Here is a 14028-nt window from a genome sequence, read left to right on the forward strand (position 1 = left end):
AGAGAGAGAGAGAGAGAGAGAGAGAGAGAGAGAGAGAGAGAAGGAAAGAAAGAAGAAAAGAAAGGGGAAAAAATAACTTGCACACTTTATCAGATGAAGAAATCACTGTCACCTATATGCAAAAGAAACAGAATGAGGCACAGTCCACAGGACAAAGGATGGACACGGACACAACCAACTATGGAGATTTCTCCTCCCAGCAGGATGGATTAAAGTGCACACTAAACATGTAGTTCTGCACAGTGACTAGTGTTTAGGTAATATTACCTTTATAAATAAAGGCTTGATGGTACCTGAGAGGTAATTAACTGGTATGACCATGCTGACATTTTAAAGATGGTTATAACAATTAAGATTTCCAGGGAGTGGTGATATCTCTGCCAACTTAATGGCAATTGCTATCCTCCCAGATCCATATAAATATGAGTATCAGAATATTTACATTTTATTAAATATTTATTTTACTTAATCCCCCCAGACCGGTTTAGATGGTAATGTTACTTTTGTTGTTTTGTTTAGGTCATTGATTCCTAGAGATGTTAATTTGCTCCAGGGGACACACCTTATAAATGGATCAGAATATTTCTTCATCTTCAAATCCTGGAGCCCTGCTCACTTTGCGATGCATCTTCCTTGCAAAAGGCAACAGAGTAACAGGTTATAAGAATTCTAATCCAGTAGTACAGTTTTCTGCTTGTATTATCTCTCAAAGTTTCTTGTACCCTAAGGACTTTTTTAAGGTACGGGGACTGAACCGATGGCCTTTGCATTAAGCTACATCCCCAGCCCCTTATATGTTTTATTTTCGGACAGGGTCTCTCTAAATCAATAAGTTTCCCAAGCTGGGTGAGAACTTGCAATCTTCCTGCCTCAGCTTCCCAAAGTGCTGAGATTACAATAATATACCACCATGCCTGGCTCAGACTATAAGCACTTAAAAAAAAACAACCCTGTTTGAGCTTAACCTTAGTACCCTCTGCCCTCGACTGTATCTCAGTTTATCAAAGAACACTTTGAGGAGACCGTAGTTGCTCTGTGGGTAACACTGTCTTATTTTAAGAGTAATTTCCAAGTATTTCTAAATTCTTTTGAGCATAAGTCAGTATTAAGTAGCAAAAAGTATACTAAATATTTATGGTATAGCATATTCTTTAAGCTTAGAAGTAATTCACTCTTCTTTTTTCATAGGTGAAGAAAGAGCCAGATATATAAAAATCACTTTCCCAGGGTCAGAAAGCTTCTTGGTAGTGAGGCCAGAGAAGGATTCTGGGTACTTGTTTCCTAACCTAGCTCTCGTTCTATTTCAAAGCATTAACACTTTAAGTTTACACCTATTCTTAGGGTAATGAGATGCATAGTTTTTTCTACATGTATGTACATAAAAGTTATTATGTATATTAGCACTTTTTCTTCCAATTTCTCCATTTTTGTGAACATTTCATTTTTTCTATTTTCAACAATGTGTGTGCTTTAAAATTTTGCCATTTCTTCATCCATAACTGTGCCTCAGACCGTTCAAATAAAACATGATGCCATCCTTAATTATTTAATGATTGATTCATCATCTTTGAAGTTAATTTGTATGCATGTATGATATTAAATTCCTCAGTTTTTCATTTTTATTATTTCCTATTTATTTTTTATAGGTAGGCTTTTATTAAATTCAGAGGTCATCTTGTTGTGCTCATGGAAACTCATACTCCAAGAAAAACAAGGACACTGTAGAATTTGGTTCTGTTAATAGCTCACTTGACATTGCTGGAAGTTACTCAATCTAAATTTCCATTTCCATATGCCAAGATGCCTCTCAATAATAAGAAGTAATGAAAATATAGTAAATACAAGATATGTAGGGCTCGAGACCCTAAGGTTCCCTTTTTCTTCATTTTGAATCCTTAGAACTTGTTTGTGAGGGAATGGAGGCAGTAGGACAGGAAATAGACACAGCAACCACAGGGAATAGACAATCAAGAAATCAATAATTGAGAAGGATGATTTGAAAGAGTAGAACATTAAAAAGGGATTCTAGATTTCAGTAGGGTTTACACTCTCTTGTGTTTGTAATTAATTTCTTTATTAAGAAATGTGAAGAGATAGAATTGTGCTTCAAGATTCCCAGAGATTGAGAGATAAGTGCAAATCCTTTTACATAAAGGGAGAAACACAGAGGTTAATAATAATAGTTAATGATAATAGTAATAATAATGATAATATATTTATTCTTTCTTGATTCAGTTGTTTTCTACTTGAAAGAACATAGGATGGCTTATAGAGATTTAAAAAGTATAATAAAAGACATTAAAAATAGGAAAGAAAGTAGAATACACAACAGAAAATATTTAAAATAAAGCTAAGAATGTAGCATGTATAAAATGCTTATCATGTAAAAATACATTTGATTTAGATAGGTCAATAGAACTCTAGTGTCAAAGTTTTTAGGTATTTACTAGCTATATAAACGTGGACTAGACTGTTTATGAATTTGGACAAGATTTTGTAAGTGTTATTTTGCAAATACTCACAGAGTTGTCCCTGGCTTATAGAAACTGGCAATCTAGGTGTGAAAACAAGACTACCCAAAGGAAATAATTAAAATATTTTCTTGTTACTATGTACATACTTGGGTTCCATCTCACACAAACCTTGATCTTTTCCTGTCAGTTTTGTTTCAACTGTCCTGCTGTCCACGTACCCTTCCTGCCCATCTTGTGAAAGGTCATTAGCTGTAGTGAATGTGTTTTGTCTTGTCAGGCATTCCTTCAGATGAACAGAAGGCTCAGGTTATCTTCCTTGTCATCACTGATTGGAAAAAACCCTCTCCATTTTTTCTTGGCAGTAACCATATTTTGCTGCTTTGTTCCTCCTGTTATTAGTTTTCTTTTGACCAAAGTCTGCAATGTTTTCCCTTCCACATTTCTGCATACATCTACATCATCAGGTGCCCTCAGCAGCTTGTCCTTATATTGCAGCCTTTGCTGTTTCTATCCTTCTCAATGGCTCCATTTGCTTTTACCCCCTGGAGTTTACTCTCACTTAACTTTGACACATGTCTTCATTATCTCCTTGAGAGGAACTCCGGGGGCCTGGAAAAAACTGTTGGAAGTGGCTCATAGTTTCCCAGAGGCAGTCACAATTGGGTGATGCAAATCTTACAGAGGAGTTATTACATCTTGAATAAGCACATCTCTGAGGTACTCTTGACATTCACAGATGAGAAAAAAAAGCCAGTGTTAAGTTAGGCCAGGCCTGAGAGAGGTTGAGTTGACCTTAGGGTTCTAAATAGGGAAAGCCTAGCTTCCCTGGGCCTGGTGATCAAAGATAGACAATTATTCTATCTGATGCAAACTGCAATCTCCACCCAAGAGGACAAAGCTGAGGGAATTTTCTGGAAGGAGTTGTGTTCCAGGTGTCACACACTGATCATGTAACGATAAATGTGGCACAGGTATGGACTCATGGAGCTCTCAGAGGGTCTTAACCAGCCTCTACCTCAATAGCTATTCAGTAGAGCAGTGGTTTTGGAAGCCTTCTCAATTTGAGGCCATATAAGTATAGCAGTGTTCTGCTGATAGGGAAGTTCACAGTTTAATATTTTAGATAAGTTTGTAAAGAAATTTTATGAATGTTTTAGCTCTGAAAGAGGAGCTACTAGCTATAATTCAAATTATTATTTGGTTTTCAAGGTCATTATAGTAAGTATACATTAATTTATATTTTTAATTTAGTGATATAGTTGGTAGTTCTTAAAGTAAGTGGGGCTATCTGGATCTATTATTAATGGTGTCAGCTTGCTTCTGTTAACAATTTTCAGTAGTTTTGCTGCCATATGTACATGCATATCTATGCACAATAATACTATATATACATTTATATGTACGTAGGAGTATAAACAAGGTAGATCAATACACACATATTTCATTACCTTTTTTGACTTATAAAAATAGATATGTCTCCAGTTCTGAGTTTTTAAATGTGTAGAAGTTTATACTTTTAGTTTAATATGATATTTTCCATTATGTTACAATTAGCAGTGAAAATTTTGGGATAGCTTAGTGACCAAAAGAAGATTGGATCACTGAAATGCTGGAGGTTGAGTTGGTTGTCCACAGGGAATCTAATCTCATTTGACTTTCCACTCTCAATAAGGCAAACCTGAGTGAGGATTCTTCTCCCCACTTGACTTGGTTACTTTCCTCTCATTGCTGAGACAAAATACCCAACACACAAAACTAAGGAAGGAAAGGTTTATTTACCTCATAGTTTGTGGAGGTTTCAGACCATACTTGGCTGGCTCCAATGCAGAGTGTCACATGGCAGAGGACAACAGTTCATGGCGGAGGAAAACAACAAAAGCAGCCAGAGCAAAAGGGAGGAGTGGCAGCAAGCAGCCTCTTTCTCTCACTTACATATGCAAACTACCTGCCCCAGGGTAGGTGTAGAACTCACACCCATAACCCCAGCATTGGACCATGGATCAAAAAAAATTTAGAAGCCATACCATGACTGCATGAGGATTTGGGGGGACATGCAAACACAAACCATAACACCACCTGAGTGAATATTATTCTCTCAGTCTCTGGTAAAATAGAGTTGGGGAGAAATTTGCTTCCTTTAATCTAAAAATGATATGGATTATGAATTTAGCCAGCATATCAGAAAAGCCCCACCCTCTGACTTGGTGATCAAGTTTATCCTGAGACATGAGTTATGTGCCCTTGGATGATCCCATAAAACAGTTTCTTGAGCTCAGATTGACCTTGAGATAACTGGGTAAAACAATTGTTTTGGTGTTTCAATATCATATTTGTCTTGGCATCAAACATTAAGAACTGGAGACCTCCTGAGAGTTAAATCACTTAACCGAGAAGAATGTTTGTTGTTGTTGTTTAGCTTGTACTCAAACTGAGATGGGAATTGGATGTTTGGAGTCAGCAGCGGAGCAAGAACAGTAAAACATACACAATGTGAGTGGCAAGAGCGGAACTAAAGAGTGATGCCAAGAATAAATCCTGGCTGCCTAAAAAGAGGATGCAAGAGCCAAGTGGAAAAATACCAAAATCTGTATCAGGAAATATGAGGCTAAATCAGGAAGCAAGAGGAAACATGAGATTCAAAAAGTTAAGTGGAAACTATAGTGTAGGATTTCCTGAGATTCTGACTATTGGACAACAGTCTCTACATGTGTCCTTTCTCCACTCATTCTATAGCCCTCCCTGGAGCCTGGCACATACAGAGTTCACTGTGGAATTTCTTAAACACCAGTAGATAGAAGACTTTCCTAGAAGCCCTGTTAGGAACATAAACACCTATGTCCAAAACCTGATATACTGGTTTAGATAAAGAATTGGAAAACTTTTAGTGTTAAGGGACAATAGTAAATATATTTGGCATTGCGGGCCATGTGGTCTCCATTGCCACTTCTTGTCTCTGCTTGTCCAGCACAAGAAAAGCTATACCCAATATGTCAATAAATGAATGTGGCTGTGTACCAATAACAAGTCTTTATAGATCAGTTGTTTCAACAGATTTGGTTCAAGGTCTATGGTTTAATGACCCATGGTTTAGAAGAATGATATTTCTTTCCCTAGGATGATGGCCTAATCTATCTTGAAGAAAAATGAGGAAAGCATAAGCCTTCCAATAGAAAGTCAGATGTTTCTTTTAATCAACTACAATTTCGCATCTAATGCTATGATTGGTCCTCAGAATCTGTGCTGAAAAGTTGTTGAGAGATACAACTATGATGGGAAATATAGTTTCATTTGGAGGCTACTAGAAAATGAACCTGTTTCCCTAAGGAATTTGCTCACTGATCTTCTGTTAGCAATTTTACCTTTAGCAGGCCAATTCAGTTCATAGCAAAAATGTTTCCTGATACTGTATTCAAATTAGAGAAGAGAATAGCTATTCCTACCATCATGGGCTAAGAAGAGAAAATTTCATTTTGATGATTTAAATGCTCCAGAGAACATGAGCAATACTTATTGAAAGAAAAACAGGTTGAAGATAGAATCCTACAGACTTTTTTAAGGCTGCATCCAGCAATAATAGCTAAGTTTAATTGTTTATAACATCCTTTCCAGTGAGACAAGGAATTGTGGAATAAGGGGAAGAAGTAGATTAAATATTTAGATTTGACAGCCCCCTCCTCTCTGTTGCTCTGTCTCTCTCAGAGGAAATTGTTGTGAAGGCAATGAGAGAATGTATTAAAGATATGGGCATGAGCTGTGGTTACCTTTTGTTACTTTTTTCTGGTCCCTGAAACAAAATACCTAACATGCAAAATTAATTGAAGGAAAGGTTTATTTAGCTCACAGTTTGTGGAGGTTTCAGTTCGAAATCAGTTGGCTCCAAGGCGGGTGGCACATGGCACAGGGGAAACAGTTCAAGGCAGCAGAAGACAGCAGAAGCAGCAAGAGCAAAAAGGAGGGAAGTGGCAGCCGAGAGTAAGCCTCATTCCCTCCCTTGTGTTGTATGCAGACTACCCACCCCAGGGTGGTTGTAGCATTCACAGCCATAATTCCAGCATTGGACCATGAGTCAATTATAAACTCTAGAAGCCCGCCCCATGACTGCATGAGGTACTGGGGGAACATCCAGACATAAACTATAACAAGCTGTTTCAGACAAAACCAAACTCTCCTATTATGGAATCAGCTCATCTGTCACATCTCCGTAGCTGTCACTGGGGTCCTCATCAGCATTTGCAGTCCCTAGTTTGTGGGACTTCTCTGTGACTCTCTTAGGCTATCACTGTGATCTCAGGAAGAAGTGGTGTCCTGTAGCCATGGGCCAGCCTGTGGGGACCTGGACTCTTGTGAACATGCCACAGTTGAGCACTGAAGGATGGCAAAGCTCCCATGCTTTGGGTGGCCCTTACATCTAGTACTATGACCTTTTCTGTCTGTCCCTCTTGTGCTTCTCAGAGTTTGCTTTTTGGGTGCGTTGGTATACTTCTGTTCAGCTCTCCAACCCTTTCTTAAATCATCCCCACACCCTCCCCCAAGAAAGACTTCAATCTGGTTTATCTTCTATAGGAGGATACTATGCCTTAGATGGAACTTGACTTGTGGGAACAGCTAATTCAATTAAGCAGTTGAGGTGCTGTGTTTCCAAGTTATTTGCATTTTTTTTTCAGCTAAGATATTTGCTTTCTATTGAGGGTTTTATACCCTTTCCTCACCCGGATTTACTAATTGGTAATTTTATTAAGGCACGGTGTTAGCCACCCCAGCTAGCTGTCACATTTGGGAAGGTTTTGGATCTCAATGCCATAGTTAATTGAATGCTGGGAGATCTTAGTTTTTGTCCTGTCTCATATTACTAACTTAGCTATAAAGCTAGGTTCCCATTATGGATCTCAGTTTTCTCATTTGGTAAAATTATAGCCTGAAATTACCTGATTACTGCTTCAAACTCCAAGATAAGCTAATTTACACTACAGTATTAATGACTGACAATAGCTTAATTCAGTAGTTATTCAGATACAGTGGAATTTTTGAAAGATCTTAAACCCCAATTTTTCTGCAGTGTTCTCAATTTAGGCATCCTTGATAATGAAGTCCCAGATTTCTTCCAATCATATGGAGTTTGCAATTGCAAATGAAATAGGCAAAAAAAAAAAAAATGGCCAGAAAGTTGTTTTTTGTGAAGAATAAATGCTTGCTATTTTCACTGAGGAGTTTGAGGAAGGAGGAACCTTGAACAAGTGTAGTCATCAGGTGTGTTTACCTGCTGGGTTTTGTGGTGGAGGTTTTCGTGCTTCTGAATGCAAACATCCACAAAGGCTTCAAGATAATGACTGGTGTCTATTTGGTTTTGGTAGATAGGTATTGCCACTTTGAGTATACAGTCTGAACATTAATCTATATTCACTTTTTTTTCTTGCTACAACCCCAAAGACCTATGTCTAAACAAAAGAATTTTTCTTACATAAATGGATTTTTTTCTCTCTCTCTTTCTCTGTCTCCATCCCTGTGTCTTCCCTACTGTGTGAGGGTAGGAACAGCTTTATTTTGTTTCATTTGTATATAGTATTAGACTATAAATTTCTCACATCTAATCAGACTGCTCAAATAACTCTTTCTCTTAAAAAAATATTTCCTAATGTGCTTAATGGTTCAGATCATTTAATTCATGTCTTCATTCAATGGATGGTGGCATCAGTACTGTCACAAGAACTCTGTGAATATCAGGGCTAAGGAACACAACAACATCTCTAACTTCAAGGAGTCTCCATTCTGATCTGCAGACACGTGGCAAAAGCAAAAACAAAAAGAAAATAATCAAAAACAAAAACACCCACATCCAGGAGGTCATGGAAGTGTGCTTCTCTGGAGAAACACACTTCTCTGGAGAATAAAGAATGGTAAAGACTCAAGATAAAAGGAGTAGAGGTAGATGCTTTTGTGGATGGGGAAGCCCAAAAAGTTCACTCTAAATAAGGGACATTCGATCAGGCCTGAAGGAAGTGAGCTGACGTGGCACATGGGAACTGGGTCAAAAGTGTTCCTGGCAAATGTGACTGGCTCCATGCACCGTTCTCCACTGTGAAGTATCTTCCCTGTGCTGATGTGGCTTTTCCTGCCTGGAGTCTCCTCTCCTCTCATTTTGGGCCATCTCTTCTTTTGTCCAAGAGCCTTCCCTTGAAGTAAGCTGTAAAAGTTTATCTTCATTATTTCTGATTCTAGTTTTGTGGATTTGCCTATATATTTTTGCCTTCCAGTTACTTTTTCATTATTGGAACAAAATACTTGGCATCTACAACTCAAAGGAGGAGAGGTTTATCATGGTTAAATATCACATATTTTAATCTATGATCAACTGGCTCCAAGGTAGAGAGAAGGTGGGGCCTGGTGGAGAAAAGCCATTCAACTCATGATGACTAGAAAGCAGAGAAGGTTGAGAAAGAGCCAGAGAGGAGGTGTCCAGGGACCAGATACAGTCTCCAGGGTTATGCTTCCATGATGCACTTCCTCCAAATAGGCCCTGCCGCCCATTCAGCTTTCCACTTATCAATGGCATAAGGCAGTGATGGCGAACCTTTTAGAGTTTTCAGTGATACAAAGAGCCTGCGGCTGCACAGGTGCCACAGGTTCACCACCACTGGCCTAAGGCACTGATGAGGCGAGTGCCCTCACAATCCATGCACTTTTCCAGGAGTCCATTAATCCCGTTAAGTTGACAGTTATGATTAACCAGCACAGCCCACTTACCAAAATTATTTGCAATCCCTGAATTAATATTCACAGCATTCTGCAGTCAGTTGTGGATACGTGCGTACAGAAAATATAGAAAATTTCAAATCATCATATATGTACACTCCTGGCTGAAGTTAAAAAAGGTGACACTGTCTTATCACTTCCACTCTCACACTATAAATAAAAGGCCTTTTTATGATCTATTTACTATGACCTTTTGACATTTCTTGCATTTTATGCTTTTTGTTTGTGTTTTAGCTACTTCAAATAGCTTCCAAACATAGTGCTGAGTTGTTGTCTAGTGTCGCCAGGCAAGATAAGTAAGAAGGTTGCGATGTGCCCTAAGGAGAAAATAGGTGCATTTGGTAAACTTCATTTAAGCACAAATTACACTGCTATTGCCTGTGATTTTACCGTTAATGATCAATTGTATATATACTAAGTTGTCCTTAAGCAGAAACACACATCAAAGTTATGTGTTGATTGGCTGTTGTGACTGGAAGTTTATGGGAACCAAATCATATTTTTACCCTAGGAACATGGTTCAGTGGTTCATGCTCATTCAGGGCTAATGCAATGTTCCTGGTGACTTTACAGAACATTACAGTACTGCGAGTCATGAGAATCAACTGTGTTTTCTAGGTCTTGGCTCTAAAAGGATTTATTTTAGGTTCCCTCATGTTTTAGGGCCAATTGTGTTTTAATTATTGCTGTACTATGTTTGTTTTTGAGCTTCTCTGTAATGGGTGGATGCATCTGTTTGGTCTGTCATTTCAGCCAGCTCCTGGTCATTGAGTATCTACTCCCCAAAATGAGTTTGGGATTCTCAGTGTAATGACTCTGAAAAAAAGCATTTGGAGACCTTTTCTGCAAAGTGAAACCCCGAGGTCCAGAGAGGTCAGGTGATTCACTCAAGGTCACGGTGCAAATAAAGCTGAGGTACCTGAATTTGCTTCCTGATCTGCCAGACTCTGAAGCTTTTATATCATGCACAGTTCTGGGTGCCTGATAGAAACTCAGGCAGCTAAACCGTGTTATACAAAGAAGACAAAAGGAGGGAGGGGAAGTCAAGGACAATTCATGCTTTGTGTTGGTTGGTAGCAAAGCTATTTTTTTCCCTGGAAGAAAGAGATGAAAGTTCTGATATTCAAATGCTCACCCACCAGGCACCCTTCAGAATTCCCATCCATCAGCTGGCAAATGGACACATTTTAATGAGCACAATCGCAACCAAGCAAGTTCTGGCAACAAAATATGCCTCCACTAATGATATTCAATTGTTCTAAGAAGACAAAATGGTCTGAAGTGTAATGAGATGCCAAACACACAAGCGCTCAGAACGGGCTGCTCATATTTAAGTCCTTATGTTTCTTGAAGTGAAAACTCATTTTAAGAAGATTATGGTGCATATATTATAAAGTGGGATGATATTCCACATTCATGCCCCACTGGGGCCTTGACTGTATTAAAAAAATGAAAACAAAACCAACAACAACATTTTGTTCCCACACAAGTACTTTGCTAATAGGCCATGTGACGCAGTAGTCATTTGTTTGGGTTATTTTTATTGCAGGTTCTCTGGATATACGCACTCTTTTGATACACAGTGTGTTCAGGGAAATTTTCAATCAGGCTTTTGAGGGTGAGAATACCGTGGAAACAAAGGGCAGAAGGTGAGGGCCATGGAATAAAATTGTAATTAATGTGGTGGGATAAGAGATAAAAGAAAGGGAACTCAGATTCTGGTGGAGTCTTTCCTTCACCTCCTAGTTAGAACAAAGCAGAGTCTACTGAGGCCCAGCCAGATTTTTATCCTTGACCAAGTTCTATTCAACATGTTTATCAGTGGCAAAAATCCACAATTTCAAACATTTTGTTATAAGCAAGAGCCTTTTGTTCTGATGAAATCCCTCTAAGAACTGTAAACAAATCATAGGAAATAAATAATACAGTTGAAGAGAATAAAGTATTTTCCAAACAATTCAAATCCCCTTTTTGCTCTTTTTGCTTTTTCTCAGCAGAAACCCTGAGGGGGGCTTCTGAAAATTCTCAGGACCCTAAGAAATTGTGAAAATCATTGATTCAGGAAAAGTGCAATATTTAAAGGTCCAGAAAATATAGACAGAGTGGGACGATGACAGATACAACAGGCAGAAAATATGAACACATTCTGCTAGTTTCAAAGAGGCAGTGAATGGGAATGGGGACGTGGCTCAGAAATTAATAAATGTAAGAAACAGCCACCACTCCTAGGGCTGGTGGAAGGAAGGGGAAGGCATGTTGTTATCGTGGCTGAGAAGTACTGAGCAAAGGCCGCCTAGTGTTAGTGCTGGAACTATGAAGAGGGACATCAAGGTTGAGATTAGGGTTACAGATACTTCCTATGATACCACTAGGGATGGCGGCAGAACCCAGAAACACAGCTGCTCCCCCGTTCCTGTCTCTGACACTACTAGTATCTCCTACTGGTTAAATGTACCAGAAAGCCAGATGGAAAGACAGACTCCAGTCCTGGCATTACTGAGAAAAATCAAAAAGGGCAGGTGTGACTGGTGCAGAGGCCCAGATCAATAACTGGCTGGCTTATATACTAGCTTTTCAGTGACCTTCTATCTCTTTCTACTTATGTGTGCATTTCCCATACCAGGGTAACATCAAGCTTCTGTTTAATAAAATCCAGTTCTCCTTGGGACACAGGAAGATGCTCCCACTTTCAATGGATAAGATACTAACAGAAGACACCAAGTTCTATCAGTCAATCTCTGCCTCTGCCCCTGAGTGAAATTAGATATTTTCCCCCTACATTACCAGCTATTATGTAATTTAAATGCCAAATTTAAAACAAAACTGCCACTATATTCTATATAAAATAATTGAGGGAAAAAGAAGGCACAATGTCATATAGGTGTATGGGTGTCAGTGCAAGTAATAGGAAACAAGCAAAACAATCTCTACTCTTGCTGCGGCTGTTGTCTCTGTATCTTGTCTCAAGACCATAGTTGATACTTAGAACTCATTTCTTCTACTTGTTTTAGGTTTCCTTTGCTCTCATCTAGTATAGCATTGGATGACTTTGTGCTTTAGGGTATTTCAGATGCTTTTTCTTGTAGTGACTTTGTCTATACTGGGTGGATTTCATCCTTTAGCATATTTAAGCTGCTGGCAGTATGCCAGGAAATCCCGGGCATTCCAGCCATTTTCTTCTCTGCCTCCATCATAGAACAATCCTGCTTCCTTTAGACAGTCATAGTTGGCCAATAATTCCCTTTTGTGCCTTTTGAGTTAATGTTAAAGGAAATCCAAAATGGTGAAGTAGCAATCTCTACTTCTAGTTCGAGGAGATCTTTGTTATGATCATTACTGGCAGCATTCCTTCTTAGGGAACTAAGAGCTCCAGACCAGTACAATCCAACGTTGCTAGAAGTTGGAGGAAAATACCGTGTGAGTTCTTAGGTGTAGGAGTGAGAAGAGCAGTCTCATTTTGTCTTTCCAATTGTACGTGTTGCAGCTATGAAAGAAGTAGGACCACAGATTGGTCACAAGTTGAAAGCATATAGAATATTGTAAAGGCAAGTTTTCAACTGGTCATTTTATGTTAGCCGCATGCATCTGAGGTAAAGGGTATATGGCATAACACTAGTGAATGTCATGGGAATAGTCCATTGGTACATTTTTACATAGAAAGGAGTTGTTTAATTAGAATCTATATTGTTGGGTATAGTATGATGGTGAATAAGGCATTTCATCATTCTGTAGGTGGTGGTAGTTCACGGGTGGTAATACTCATGGAAAATTTGGAACAAAGAAAGAAAATCCTTACCAAGATATATGCCATACTGCAGGTATATTACTACTCCCAGAATTATAGATAAGCATTTCATGTAATAAAATTGCCATTAGCTGGCTTGGATTGTTCCCTTGATAACTGATGACCCATTGGGCCTATTGGGAGGTTAGATATCCAGCAGTGATGAAAAAAAATTTCTTTAATTAGGTACCATCTTGTGATTGATTTACATATAACTTTCCATTTTTACTTTTGTGGAAATTTAAATGTGATTTCATTGCATAAGTAACAGTATGAAAGGGAAAAGAGACTAAGGTCTTTAGAAATGATGAACTTGTTGGCCTAATATTTGAAAGTGTCCTCTGTTTTCAGTGTCATTTTGTAATGAATAACATAGAACAAACATAACATGCCCACTTAAGAGGGTCATGCCACGATTTTCTCCTTGAATTTCTTATGATTCATCTGTAGACATTTTTACTTTCTAAATTCCTGACCCTAAAGCCAGATAGTTATGTTTCTGGTATATCAGTCCAAATGTCTATATTTCCATCTATGCAAAGAAAATAATTAGACATGCTACCCAAATTTGGGAGCAATAGGAATATTTCCTATCATTGCTATCTTTTTGAGATAGTCTTTTTTTTTTTTTTTTTTTTTTTTTTTTTTTTTTTTCTCCGGTACCGGGAACCAAACTCACGACCTTGCGCTTGCCAGGCAGGCGCTTTTGCCGCTGAGCTAAATCCCCAGCCCCTTGAGATAGTCTTGATTGGAATTGCCTGGTAACACTTATGATTGGTAAACATATGTCAAGTAGACTATTTGCAAACTAGGTCTGAGTTTTTTCTTTCTTTGGAAACTAATCATTAGGATCACCTCATAAGACCACAGGAGTTTGTTAAGGGAATTGTGAGAGAGGGTGTATCTGTGGAAGAGCCAAGAGATTCAAAGTCATCTGCTCATGCAATTTTGTTGTGCCTTATACCTTTATAAAATCTCTTCTAGTATATAGCAATACTTCCACTTCATGATGGAGTGCCA

The sequence above is a fragment of the Chinchilla lanigera genome, unplaced genomic scaffold (assembly GCF_000276665.1).
Source record: "Chinchilla lanigera isolate Chin_1 unplaced genomic scaffold, ChiLan1.0 scaffold00001, whole genome shotgun sequence".
NCBI classification, from domain to species: Eukaryota; Metazoa; Chordata; class Mammalia; order Rodentia; family Chinchillidae; genus Chinchilla; species Chinchilla lanigera.